We start from the raw sequence: 11,677 nt of genomic DNA on the forward strand, positions 1-11,677 counted from the left end.
TTAGAAATCATGTTTCATGCATGATATAAAAATGTCCTCAAACGAGGCATGATCTGAACACGGCTCATCTGTCAGCTTCTAATTATCAGGAAGCTAGTTGGGATTTTTTTTTTTTAATTTGAGGTATTTACCCTGTGTCAAATGTGATTGAAACTGGCAAATGGAATGAAAAAGTGGTAGCAGTAGAAGTGATGGGCAAAACGTTTTTTTCAGAATATGCTTTTTTGTTTGCTTTTTTTAGCTCCCCCTTCAGAAAGGAGTACAAATCTCGCAGGGTTCAGGGATATTCTTGCGGATGCTCCTCTTCGGCCCGCTGGAAGTGGGCAGGCAGCCTGAGGCCGCTCGCCTTGGCCGCGTGCGGGCCGGAGGAGGCAGGGAGGCTGGAAGTGCCGGGGAAGGGGGAGGCCGCTCTGCGCTCGGCCTCTCGGGCGCTCCTCCGAGAGGTGGCAGTCGGCGCTAGCGGGAGCGCAGGCCTTTCCCTGCGGTTCCTTCCTTCAGCGCGAGCTGCCTGTCGGTTTCCTGCCTCCCCTCCTCCCCCGTAACCTTTATCTTTCAAGCGGGTCCAGCCGCCTGTATATTTCACAAATATTTGCCTCGCGCTGTAAATGCACGCGGGCTTTAAAATGACCTTTGAGCTAAGCCAGAGCAGATTCCCACACAAAAAGGAATTAGTTCTAGTTGCCCTTTTTTTTTTTTATTATTATTTTTCCTTGAAAGCTGTACAAACAGAAATTATTAGGATGCAGGCTGTGAGTGCTTCATCTCCACCTCTGCGGAGCCCGCAGCTTTTTAGCTGTTTTTTTCCCCCTAAATGTGGTCGCCGCCGTGGCCGGTCCCCGAGGCCGGTGCCAAAGGCCGACTCCTGCTCTCCGGTTAAGCCAAGCTCCTTGACTGCCGCCACCGGGCACTCGTGTCACCCTTCGGCCTCGCTGGAGGCCGTGGTTGCCTCCCCACGTCGGGCACAGCGGGACCAGCCCTATCCACTGTAAGGGGCCTGGGGCAGAACCCGTACCCCGACGTCTCCATCCCTGCCGCCCCAACACGTCCTCAGACACTTGATTTCCTCATCTGCTCTCCGGTCCTCTCCCTGGGGAACTCGCAATGAATCTAAGGAAAGGAGTGGAAAATGCCTGGAGAAGCAGCTAATTCGGTCCTTCCATTCAGGGACAAGAAACTCAAAGTTACCTCTTGGGACCCTCTCAAAGGCACGTGCTACCTCTTGCTTAAAAACAAATGGAAAACAGACTTTACAGAGCGGACGTTTTGCAGCCTGGAGCCTGGCAATTATATTTCAGCCCTTTTGAGATAGGGTTAAATTAGCCAGGGTATTCTAGAAATGTAAATTCCCTGGGCCCGATCTCTTTTCTCCTGCTCAGACGCTCTAAGGGAGCTTCGTGTTTACAGCACAATTTCCATGTCCGTCTGGGTGGAAAAAGAGGATCTCCATACAAACAATAATGCAAACTAGCATCATTCCGTTATAAGTTACATTTAACTAAACAGAAGGGTTTATACTGGTGACTCTGATCAGTGCTTTCTCTCTCTTTTTCTTCTTTGTTTTTCTTAAAAAATATTAATTGTTTAACAAATTGGATTTGCCTTCACTGAAAAGCTAGGTGACTCAGCATGAAAACCTGTTTGGTGGTGGTGTTTGTTTAAAGAATGCATCTGATTGCCAGACCCTGAGAAATCAAGGAGAGTATCTGAGTTTTGCTTTTGTCTCTACTGTTTTTTTTCAGCAAGTCTTTGGTTCTGCTGTTGTTTGCACTGAAGCTTCCCAGGATGGGATAAGTAGCCAAAAGCCAACAGCACAGAAAATGTCTGAGGGGTGTTTCACATCATAAAAGATAGAGCAGAAGCCGAGAAGATTCAGAACAGAGCAACAGTGATTTTTGGAGACAGGAAACGGCTTCTATACTGTAGTGGATTAGCTTGGGACTGCTTTGGGGGGAAAGATGCCAGTGGGAAAAATCTCTCAGTACCAGAAGCGAGGAGATGATGAACTGATTGTTTACTGCTTCTTGCAATATGAGACCCAGAGGGCATTAAAAATTTTAAGTTTAGGTTCAAAGCAACAAAGAGGGCTCGGCAGCAATGTTGAAGCTGTGGAGCAGAGGCTGGTGATGCTAGCAGCTCGCCTGGCTTCAGAAGCCCTACGTTTGAGGAGTCTCACGATTGCGAATTGTGTCGACACTGGGAGAACGACCTGGTAAAATCTCACCCCGTGCCTGCTCTCATCTTACATTTTTCCTGAGCATCTGGGATGTGACAGTCTCAGACAGGCTACTCGGCTGCAGGGACAGATGTGACCATCTTCTGGTCCCATCCAGTAGGGGTGTTGTGACTATGCTGATGCGATTCTTAAATACTATAATTAAAGTAACAAATTTTCACATGGGTAAGAGCCAGTTCGAAAGTCAAAATAGTGTAATTTTTTTTTAAATAATCATGAGTTCTAACCAGTTTCTCTTCTTAAAAAAAAATAGTTCAAATGAGTAATAGGAAATATTTCATATTTCACAATCACTAGAATTTCCCCCTCCTCCCTTCTTTCTTTTCTTTCTTTTTTCTTTCTTTCTTTCTTTTTTTTTTTTTTTTTTTTACCGACTCCCCTCCCATCTTCTTGGCTTGGCCTGTTGTAATTCCTCGCTATGGGCTGGATTCTGGGAGATGAGTGTCCCAACTCCCACAGAAAGTTTCCTGGAGACATTTGGCAGGGAAGCCCCCCTCCAGCTTTTTCTATTACAGAACTTGAGGTTTTTCTTTTTTTGCTTTGTTTTGTTTAACTGATCACATTCTGGAGCATTTGTTTTGCTCATGCCTTGAATAAACCAAAAAAAGAATGAGAAAAACAGCTCTCCTGGTTGCTCCCTTGTGGATAGGAGTAAGTACAATGTCTGTGTTGGCCATGTGCTCACTGCAGAGTGTTATTTAAATGCAGACAAGCTGCCACTGGCATTAAAGTCATTCATGAAAGTGTTCCCATTACAGTTTAAAAAGATCTCCTTTTCCCTCTTTCCCAGTTAGGTTCTTTATTTATATGTCAGTTGTGTTCTGGACCCAGTGAAGCACTAGAAACCTACTTGGCTCGATGCTATTTAAGCTTTCCAGACTGGTCGTGCGACCAGTAATCTTTATCTATTTGGATGATTTTGGCTCGAATTAATTGAGAATGTCCCTTCTTAAAAATAACAGCAACGAAAAATCTAGTCCAGCCACAACTTTCCAGGCATTAATAAAGTTATATAACATTTTCCCTCTCCATAATGTTTATATGATATACTAGGAAATACATTTCCTAATAACATAAGGAATGAATGTTAAATACACATTGCTTTAAAATAGACCTGGAGTTTTAGTTTGCTTGGATCTCTGTTGTAAAGATGTTTGGATCAAAGCTTCTTTCTTTAATGACAAATAAATTGCATTAAATACAATTATATGCCTTTCATGAAGATTCAAAGACAGAGCTTGTCAGCCATGCAAATATTTTGGTACATGCATTACAGGTTTCTTCTGGGCTAGGCAACTTCTAATTTAATTCAAGAAATGAGTGGGGGAGAATCATATTTATAATAATAAAATCGCTATTTCAGAAGAAAAGGGTAGGAGCTTATTTAATGACTTCACTGGGCTTTAGATCAGAAGCAAAATTATCGCAGTTCTCTCTAATGCCTCTCAAATTATAATAATAACTTTCCTTTTCTTCTCTTCAGTATCCACGTGGAAAATCTTGTAATCTCTGCTAATTTTGAGGCAACAGTTTCCCCGACTTTATCAGAAGCTTTCCAGAACCGCATTAATGAAACAATGAGACATGACAGGTTGGGTGTTATGGTCCAACAGCGATGTGCCTTGGAGGTTAATGGCACTTGGCTCATGGTAATAGTCAGAGTGCGCAGCCAACTGCCCAGGTGTAGCATGATTAATCTCTTCTGGCTTAATACAGGCTGCATGTGTGTAAGTAAGCCCAATTAGAGCTTGTGTTTGAGAGGAATTGTAAGAGGTAGCCAAATAAAAGGAGCACATCTCAAAAAAATATATCTATAACATGTATTTAATATATATATCATATATTTATAATTATAAATCTATTTGTATGTATATATTTATATATATATATATTCATATTTTTCCTGGTGGTGCGAAAGGGGGATATTTTGTTTAGCTCAGGAATACTAGTTCTGGAAGAGGAAGATGCCCAGAGGCTTGACAGCAAACTGCGTTTGTGCTTTCAGATACAATTCAGCCCCTCCTCCAAATCCTTCTATTGTAGTTTAAAAAAATAAATAAAATAAACCACTTATTTATTCCTGCATTAGCAACACCAGATAGGCCTGGGGATGTGAAGTCTGCTGCTGGGAGTGACGCAGATGCTGCTCCTGTATGAAAAAACACCTGCAATTCTGATTTTGTGTGTTACTTATCAAACCCAAGCGATGTCCTGGGCATCTTCTAGAAAGGGGCCTAGAAGAGCGAATTCGGATCTCCCTGTGCTTGTGCTTCCCGGTGAATTGTGCCTGTAGGAAGATAGGCCCGGGGCTGCCCCGTTCGCCAAGTCCCGGCCTCTCGGAGACTGCGGCTGCCATCGCGTGAAGTCTTGTGGACTCCTCTCCATCTCCAGAGCAGTCGCTTGGCTAAGAATAGCTTCCAGGGTGACACGTGGCCATTGGTTGCAGGCAAGGTGCTATAACAGGGGTGTGCGTTTGGTTTGGTGTTTTTGTGCTATAGTTTTTCTTTTATTAGCGTTAAAAATGGAAGTATTTTCTTAGCAGCCATGTAGCTAAACACTGTGGTGGTGTCTGGTGGCAAAAATAGGCCCTTACAAGGGAGGAGTAGTGATGAATTTATAGTGCAAAACAAATCCCTTAAGTTCACCCCAGAAAGGGATAAACACCTGATTTGGGGCAAAGAAAGCTTAAATTGCCACATTGTACATCTTCTCAGCCTGCTGCTGTCTGCTGAAGCCTCATTTCCTGGAGGGAAGAGACGCAGCTCCGCGGACGCTGCCGCCGCCTCTTCTCCTGGGCCGGGAAGCACCGATGCCGGAGCCATGTCTCCCGGTGGGCCGGGGGCTGCGGAAGCCGCCGCTCTATTTCTGTCCCGGCCAAGGAGCCGGTGTATGACCCGGGGCCGGGCGCTCCGCCGCTCTCTGGTGGCCTTTCCCTTCCTGTTTACGCGGGCTGCGCGCGGCTGGGCCGCCGCTGGCCATGAGCGTGGCGTCCAGCTCCCCGCGTCTCCAAGGGCTGGGGCCTTGGGTCCTCCCTTAGGGGAATGATGGAGGGGGCAGCCCCGTCCCTCTGGGCCCGCACTGCGGGAGCTGCCCATGAAGAGCAAACGCATCTGCTCTTTCCTGTGAAAAATAGAGGCTTCTTTCTTCCTTGATTAAATTACTTTTTACCCCGTGTCTTGATCCAAGTTCCAGAGCTTTACGAGGATAGTAGCCACTGCATAAATGCATCTGACTGTGAAACAACAGGTCAAGTGTAGGAGTTTGTTTTTAAGTTGAGAGTGGACTTGAGAAGACGAGGGCTGAAGTAGTGATCTGTTGCATATGTATCTCTTGAAGAAAGGCCTATATTCTAAAGTATCCTTGTGGTGTGGAGGAGTTCCAACAATATCTATGGAAAGAGTAATAATTCACAAAAAAGTACCTGATTTTTTTACCTTCCTAAATGGCTAGGGGAAATGTGAGTAAGCAGGAAAACTAAATGTACAGCTAGCTAATTCCAGGCCACCCAACACTCTCAGCATCTAAGAAGTGAACACATCATGCTTGTCAAAATGACGCAGTGAAACCAAAGGCAAAACAGTGTAGCGACTTTTCCATATTAGCATTTCTTCTGTAACTCTGTTATTTCTCTTAAAATCATTATTCAAACTCTAAACACAAAACTGTAACTAGCAAGCAGAGCAGATACAGCAACCTCCAAACCAGAAATCAAGCAGTAAGTGCCAAGGCTACATAACCACATCTGGGCTGCCACTAGCAGGTTGCAAAGGCGATGACGATACACTGAAGTGAATTATTTTGGAGAGGGTGAGATAGACGATGTTTATGAAGGAAGGTTAATGCAATTCCAGCACAAAAACTGAAGAGCTTTATTGACTGCTGTTGGTGTGACAAGCTCCTGGTTTGGTCCTTGTGGCAGGGTAGGTTGCTTGTCCTGGTGGCTGGTAAGGAAAAGCAAATGGATTCTCTCTGCCACTGCTCTATCATCTAGTAATCAAACTCTTCTGCAAGCTATCAGTCTTCTTAGCAACCTGGGCAAATGTCAGACTTGAAAACAAGTCTGCTTTCTCCCCTCACGTATGCAGAAATGGTGTCTTTTTTCAAACAGAAAAGCTGAAAGAAAGGCATAAAGCACGAATCTTTCATGCAATGCTGGGCGGTGTTTGCATGTTTAGCATAGAGCAGCCTTTTATGAAGCAAGGCTCGCTCTCAATTTGAGCAGGCTGTGGCTGTTCAGAGCTCGTGTGAGATCTCACTGTGGAAATGCAAATGTATTAGTTTGCAGCATAATCTGATAGCATCTCGGGTCTTGTCCTCACTGAAAAATTGTACTGTTTTGTGAACCGCGCTGGTAGAAGGGCCCTAAGTCTAGCAGTTTGCATGTCTTTGCACCAGTGGTCACAAACAAAAGCATTTTCTCAGCGTGAGAGTGACCGATAATGAGGGGAACGCAGCACGATCACACTTCATGTGTGTCGGTCCACGTCTAAAAGTCCGGTGGAAGTCAATAGAGCCGATAGCGGAGGGAGGTTTCTCAGTGAGAGCCACCATAAATGCAGTTGTCCATCTACTCAACAGATCAGCAGTGGAGAGAGGCAGGCAGCGAGCCCCTTCCCTGCTCCCAGGGTGTCTGCTTTGGAGGATGGAGGGCATCATCCAAAAAGGGAAGATGTCCTCCGGGAGTTTGCTAGGTGAAATGCAACCTGGCCTCTTCAGGGTGCTGTCACCCTTGCCAGAGCTCCATGAAAGGAATAAATATGGATAAGGATTGGGTTAAATGGGTTGGCAAAGAGCAAAATTTAGGGTCACAAAATTTGTAACTCTGAAGTGTAACCTGGAAGAAGAAAATGACATAATGCTTCATGAAGCACAAGGAAAGGGAGGAAGAGACTGCTGAGATTATTTTCCAGGTACAAACATAAGTTAGATTTACTTAGTGAGGTGCCCTGCCCCAGGAGGGCTCTGTCTTCTCTCTGCACAGGGATTAGATATATTGTTCTGAGCTTTTTAGAACAATATTGCTGTGTTTACCCTTGGAGAACTTGTTGTTATCTATGATAAACTGGTTAAAGCAACAGCACTTCAAAGTAAAGATAAAATGTAGATAAAGATGTTTTTCCACCTATGACCCTCCATGCTGGATATTCAGCGTTTTGGTCAGGTAGGTTCTAATTCTCTTCCCTTTCTCTGATAAAATAATTTGTATAGTTCATTGAGGTTTCTTGTACTGAAAACTGATGCCTGGCACTTTTTCTTTCTTTCTTTCTTTTTTTTTTTTCTTTTTTTCCCACGAGAACCTCTCACTTTGTGGTTGCTTGAGGAAGTTGACTTAAGCAGTTTAAGATGTAGTCGTGGCTTATTTAGAAAGAGGCACTGGCCGTTAACACTAAAATATATGCCTAAATATGCTAACAGGTGCAAGAGCTGTCTAATCACATGATGGTTGCAGGAAACCTATTAACCAAAATGTTTGGGTTAAAGATGGGTCGCGCTGATAATTAAGTACAGAAAATTTTTGCTATTTTTTTTCTTTTTTTTTTCCTCATTTTTTTTCCTTCTAATGCCTCTGCCTGAAGCTGGAAGTTGATTTTTTTTCTCTGTTCTAGGTTTAGTATGAAAAGTTGTGACCCTGGTTAAAATCAGTGACAGTCATAGCTGTAATAGGAACAGAAATAGAGGTGTGAGGTTAAGCAGATGTCAGCATTCGTTCTGACCTCCTGCTCTCTTTCAAGTCTCGGGTCACAGCTCCCAAATCCGTTCTACAGCTAGCTTAGTGTCTATAAAATAAAGGTCTTGAAAACATATTGTAAAAAGTCCCTTGTCTTGCTGCTTAGATTGTCTTTGCATTTAGCTTCTTTATGTAAAGTAATATATTTTTTCTCCTCTCACCCCTAGTCAGGACTTTTAGTGGACATAAGTTACCAGGAAGTTGAATATTTGAAATCTGCTCCCTACAGGTGTTTATAGGGCACATCCAAGATAGCCCAAGTGCAGCTTTTGCCTTGCAAGGGCAGAGGGCACATCTGCCTGTCCACAGCAAAGCCAGAGCTTCTTGGAAGTCGGGTCCTCCGTGCTGTGCCTGTGCAATGGGCCCAGTCATGTGGCAGCAAGAAGAGCTCTGTGATCCTGTCCTGCCAGTGCAAAGTGCTCTGTGACTCATCTGGTTAGCAAGCTTTGGCTCTGTGGCCCCAAAGAGCTGGTCTCAGGAGCTTCTGAGGCAGATGCACTTCTGTTTTCCATCAGAGGCTTCTTGACTCTCACCTTGTGCCACTCTTTTATTTCTCTTTCCTTACAGTGAAACCTCAAATGCTCCCTTATTCTTGTCCTGTGCCTATCTTAGCTATTTAGAGTGTTCATGATTCTTTGAATATCTAGCTCCCAATGGCTCTACTACCCAGCAAATCTTTTAGGCAGTAAATAAGGAGACAAACAGGTGCCCTCACGTAGGCAGGCTTACCCAGCACAGCACAGGAGGCTCTTTGAAGGCACCATCTGGTCCAGTCTCCAGCGGGAGAGTGGAATTTGCACCAGACAGGCAAAGGCAGAATACACAGAATCAATCAGGTGCAGGATGTTGTTGGGGACCAGTGAAACAACCTTATCCAAATGGTGATGGGTTGCCACCACGGAGGGGCAGCCCCTTCCATTAGCTATCCCCATCTGTCCCAGGGCAGCTCGGCTTTCTCAACCCGGCGCGCTTTCGATGGCAGCAGGAGCTTGGCCTTTAGCGTCGTGACTGCAGAGAGGCCATCAAATGGCTTGGGATGGAAAATGGAGATGCAGTAACTTAGGATCTTGTAAGCTCTGCGCAGTAGCTGGAGGTGAGTGTCTGTTGCCAATGACACGCCAAAGGCAGCGTAAAGGTTTCCTCTTCAGCAGTTAATCTGACTGCAGAACAAGCCTCTGTGAGAACTGCTGGCTGTTCAGTCTCAGGTGTGGAGGGTTTTCTTGTTACTGTTTTAGTAAGCAATTATTGTCATTCTTCTCACTCAACTAGTCCGTCCTTGCATTGTTTAAGTGTTCTGAGTTGCATAAGTTTGGTCTGCCTACCTGATTTCTTTAAGATTTCAGTATTTTTGTGCACTTTTTCAATACAGCACTTATTTACATAAGGGTGAAGAAATCCAAACTAGGTGTTTTCTGAGTATTTCCTGGCAACTAGAGTAACATATTTCCTTGTCTGAGGTCTCCATACCCTATCTATCTGCTCTCTTTGCTTGAAACTGCAAAAAAAAAAACCCAACTAAACAATACAAAAAACACTGCAAAACACTTTGCCCACCCCTTTATTTTATATATATGTATATATATATATCTTCTTTAATTACATTTTTTAAAATTACCTAGCTGTAGGGGGAAGTGTAGAGAAGGGGCAGAAGGGTGACGGTACTGTAATACAGCTTTGTCTGCTCTGGTCTCTTGTATCACAAATATCTTACCACATTTGATTGCAGATTGTATTCTGGGAGATGTGGACTCTACACATTAGTAAACGTACAAAGAAGTTCCATTTGTGCTAACAATAGCATTTTTTTTTACATATAAGTATCTGTGTGTAACTAAATAATAAATATATTTTAAAAATCTATATAAATATATATATATTTAGTCAGCAGAAAGTAAGGGTGAAAACAGAGCTATCAGAAGATTCTGGTAAGGTCCCTGAGCTGGAAATGAGGCAGAGCCAGGCAAATGAGATGTGGAAAAGGGTATTTGCATTGCAAAAGTATGCACGGCTCTTTGCTACTCAGCACAATATTGAATAAGCCCCAACAGATGTAGCAATATCAAGTCTGTTCCCCAGAGAGGAGGAAGCTGCCTTCTTTAATTAGTGGTAAGTCTGGGAGGGAACTAGAAGATTTCATTTGTTAGTACTTCAGCCGGTCTTGTAACAGCTTTAAGAACAGTTTCCTTCATAAGAGAATTTGGATGTGGCATAGACGTTACAGTTGTTCATCTTACGTAGGCTCATGCTATTCCTTGCATAAGTGAGGAGACGTCCAGCCTTCCCAAATGTTATATCAATGTTATCTTGCTACCTCAGCCTTGTTCTCCAGTCTGAGTGTCCAGAGTTGTCCCCACTGCTTACATCTGGCTTATGCCTTCACTGCAGTGTGGGGCAAGCGGATTGACCCTTCTACTGCGTCACTGACATTAAGTGGGGGAAGATTGTCACAGTCTCAAACATTGCTCAAAGAGGCACACTGCTTTATCCACTACAAAAATGTGCACAGGATAGTGTTGGGAACCTCTTCTGGAACTATTTTGGATATATGGATAGCAGGGCCCTTACTGTATCCTAGAGGAGACCAAAATGCTTGTTAACTAGAGGGCAGTTTTGAAGTTGGCCTTACAGAAAACACGAATATATAAAAATTGCATAGCATGTTCTACCAAAAAGGTCTGTTCATGTTAATAATACAGAAATTCAAGAGCATGAATGTCTCAATCCCAGAGGCCTTTAGTTCTCGAATATGTGTCTATCTTTGGAGGATTCCCAGAAAGTCAATGCAGAACCATTATTGCTAAGCCAGCTAGCAGTTGTAGTAGGTTTTCCTTAGAGTATTTGTGTAACCTAGAAAATTTTGACTGTTTAGGTCTCTGTGAATATCTTTGGACATTTATTTTCATCCCTCCTCTCCAGTAGAGATCTCTATCAAATGTGGCACAAACTTCCAGAGTTTGCATGCAAGCATAATAGAAATCCAAGACTGGGCAGAGTAGAAGAGAAGGGATTTTGTTTTTATTGTGGGACTGGGTCATGCCCCAGCAATTTAGTTACTAGACCCAGAGCTCCTTTTCACTTGCCGCTTTATCTTTCCTTCCCACTCTACTCCCTAGTTTACTTTAGTCATGCACTTCTCACCAAATGACTTCTGGAAAAGAGAGTGCATATTGAGAACACATGTTCTGTACTTTTGCTCCAAGCTTAGGAGGATGCAGGCAGTCCCACCAGTAGTATTAGTCTTTGTCCTTGAGAATAGGAAGTCCTCAGATGATAGAGAAGGCACCAATGCAGCTGTGATCCTGTCCTTCGCAACCTGAACAAAACATGTCTGAGGATCTGTATGTAAGTCTGTCCGCAATGACGGTTGCACCTGGAGGTAGAGCAGAGGTTGAAAACCAGGCCCAGCCTTCAGGCTCTGCAGGCCTGGCCCAGCACAGGACGTCAGAAGGCCCCTATGTTGGGGTCCTTGTTCCTCTTGCAGGTAAGGGCATGGTGAAGATGCATAAAAGTCAATTTAAATATTGAGGAGTTGAGGTGGGCTGATAATGTACTTGGCCTCAAGGAAGAAGGTGCGCAAGGTGCACAGTACAGTTTGATTAAGCAATATATGTGACCTGGAAGGCCCAGGATAGATGATCTTACAGGTATATGAGATACCTGGGAAGCCTGAATGTGGTTATCTGCATGAGTATGAATCATGTTCACCTGGTTCACTG

The sequence above is a fragment of the Tinamus guttatus genome, unplaced genomic scaffold (genome assembly GCF_059628265.1).
Source record: "Tinamus guttatus ecotype Peru unplaced genomic scaffold, ASM5962826v1 Tinamus_guttatus_pri_ptg000208l, whole genome shotgun sequence".
Lineage (NCBI taxonomy): Eukaryota > Metazoa > Chordata > Aves > Tinamiformes > Tinamidae > Tinamus > Tinamus guttatus.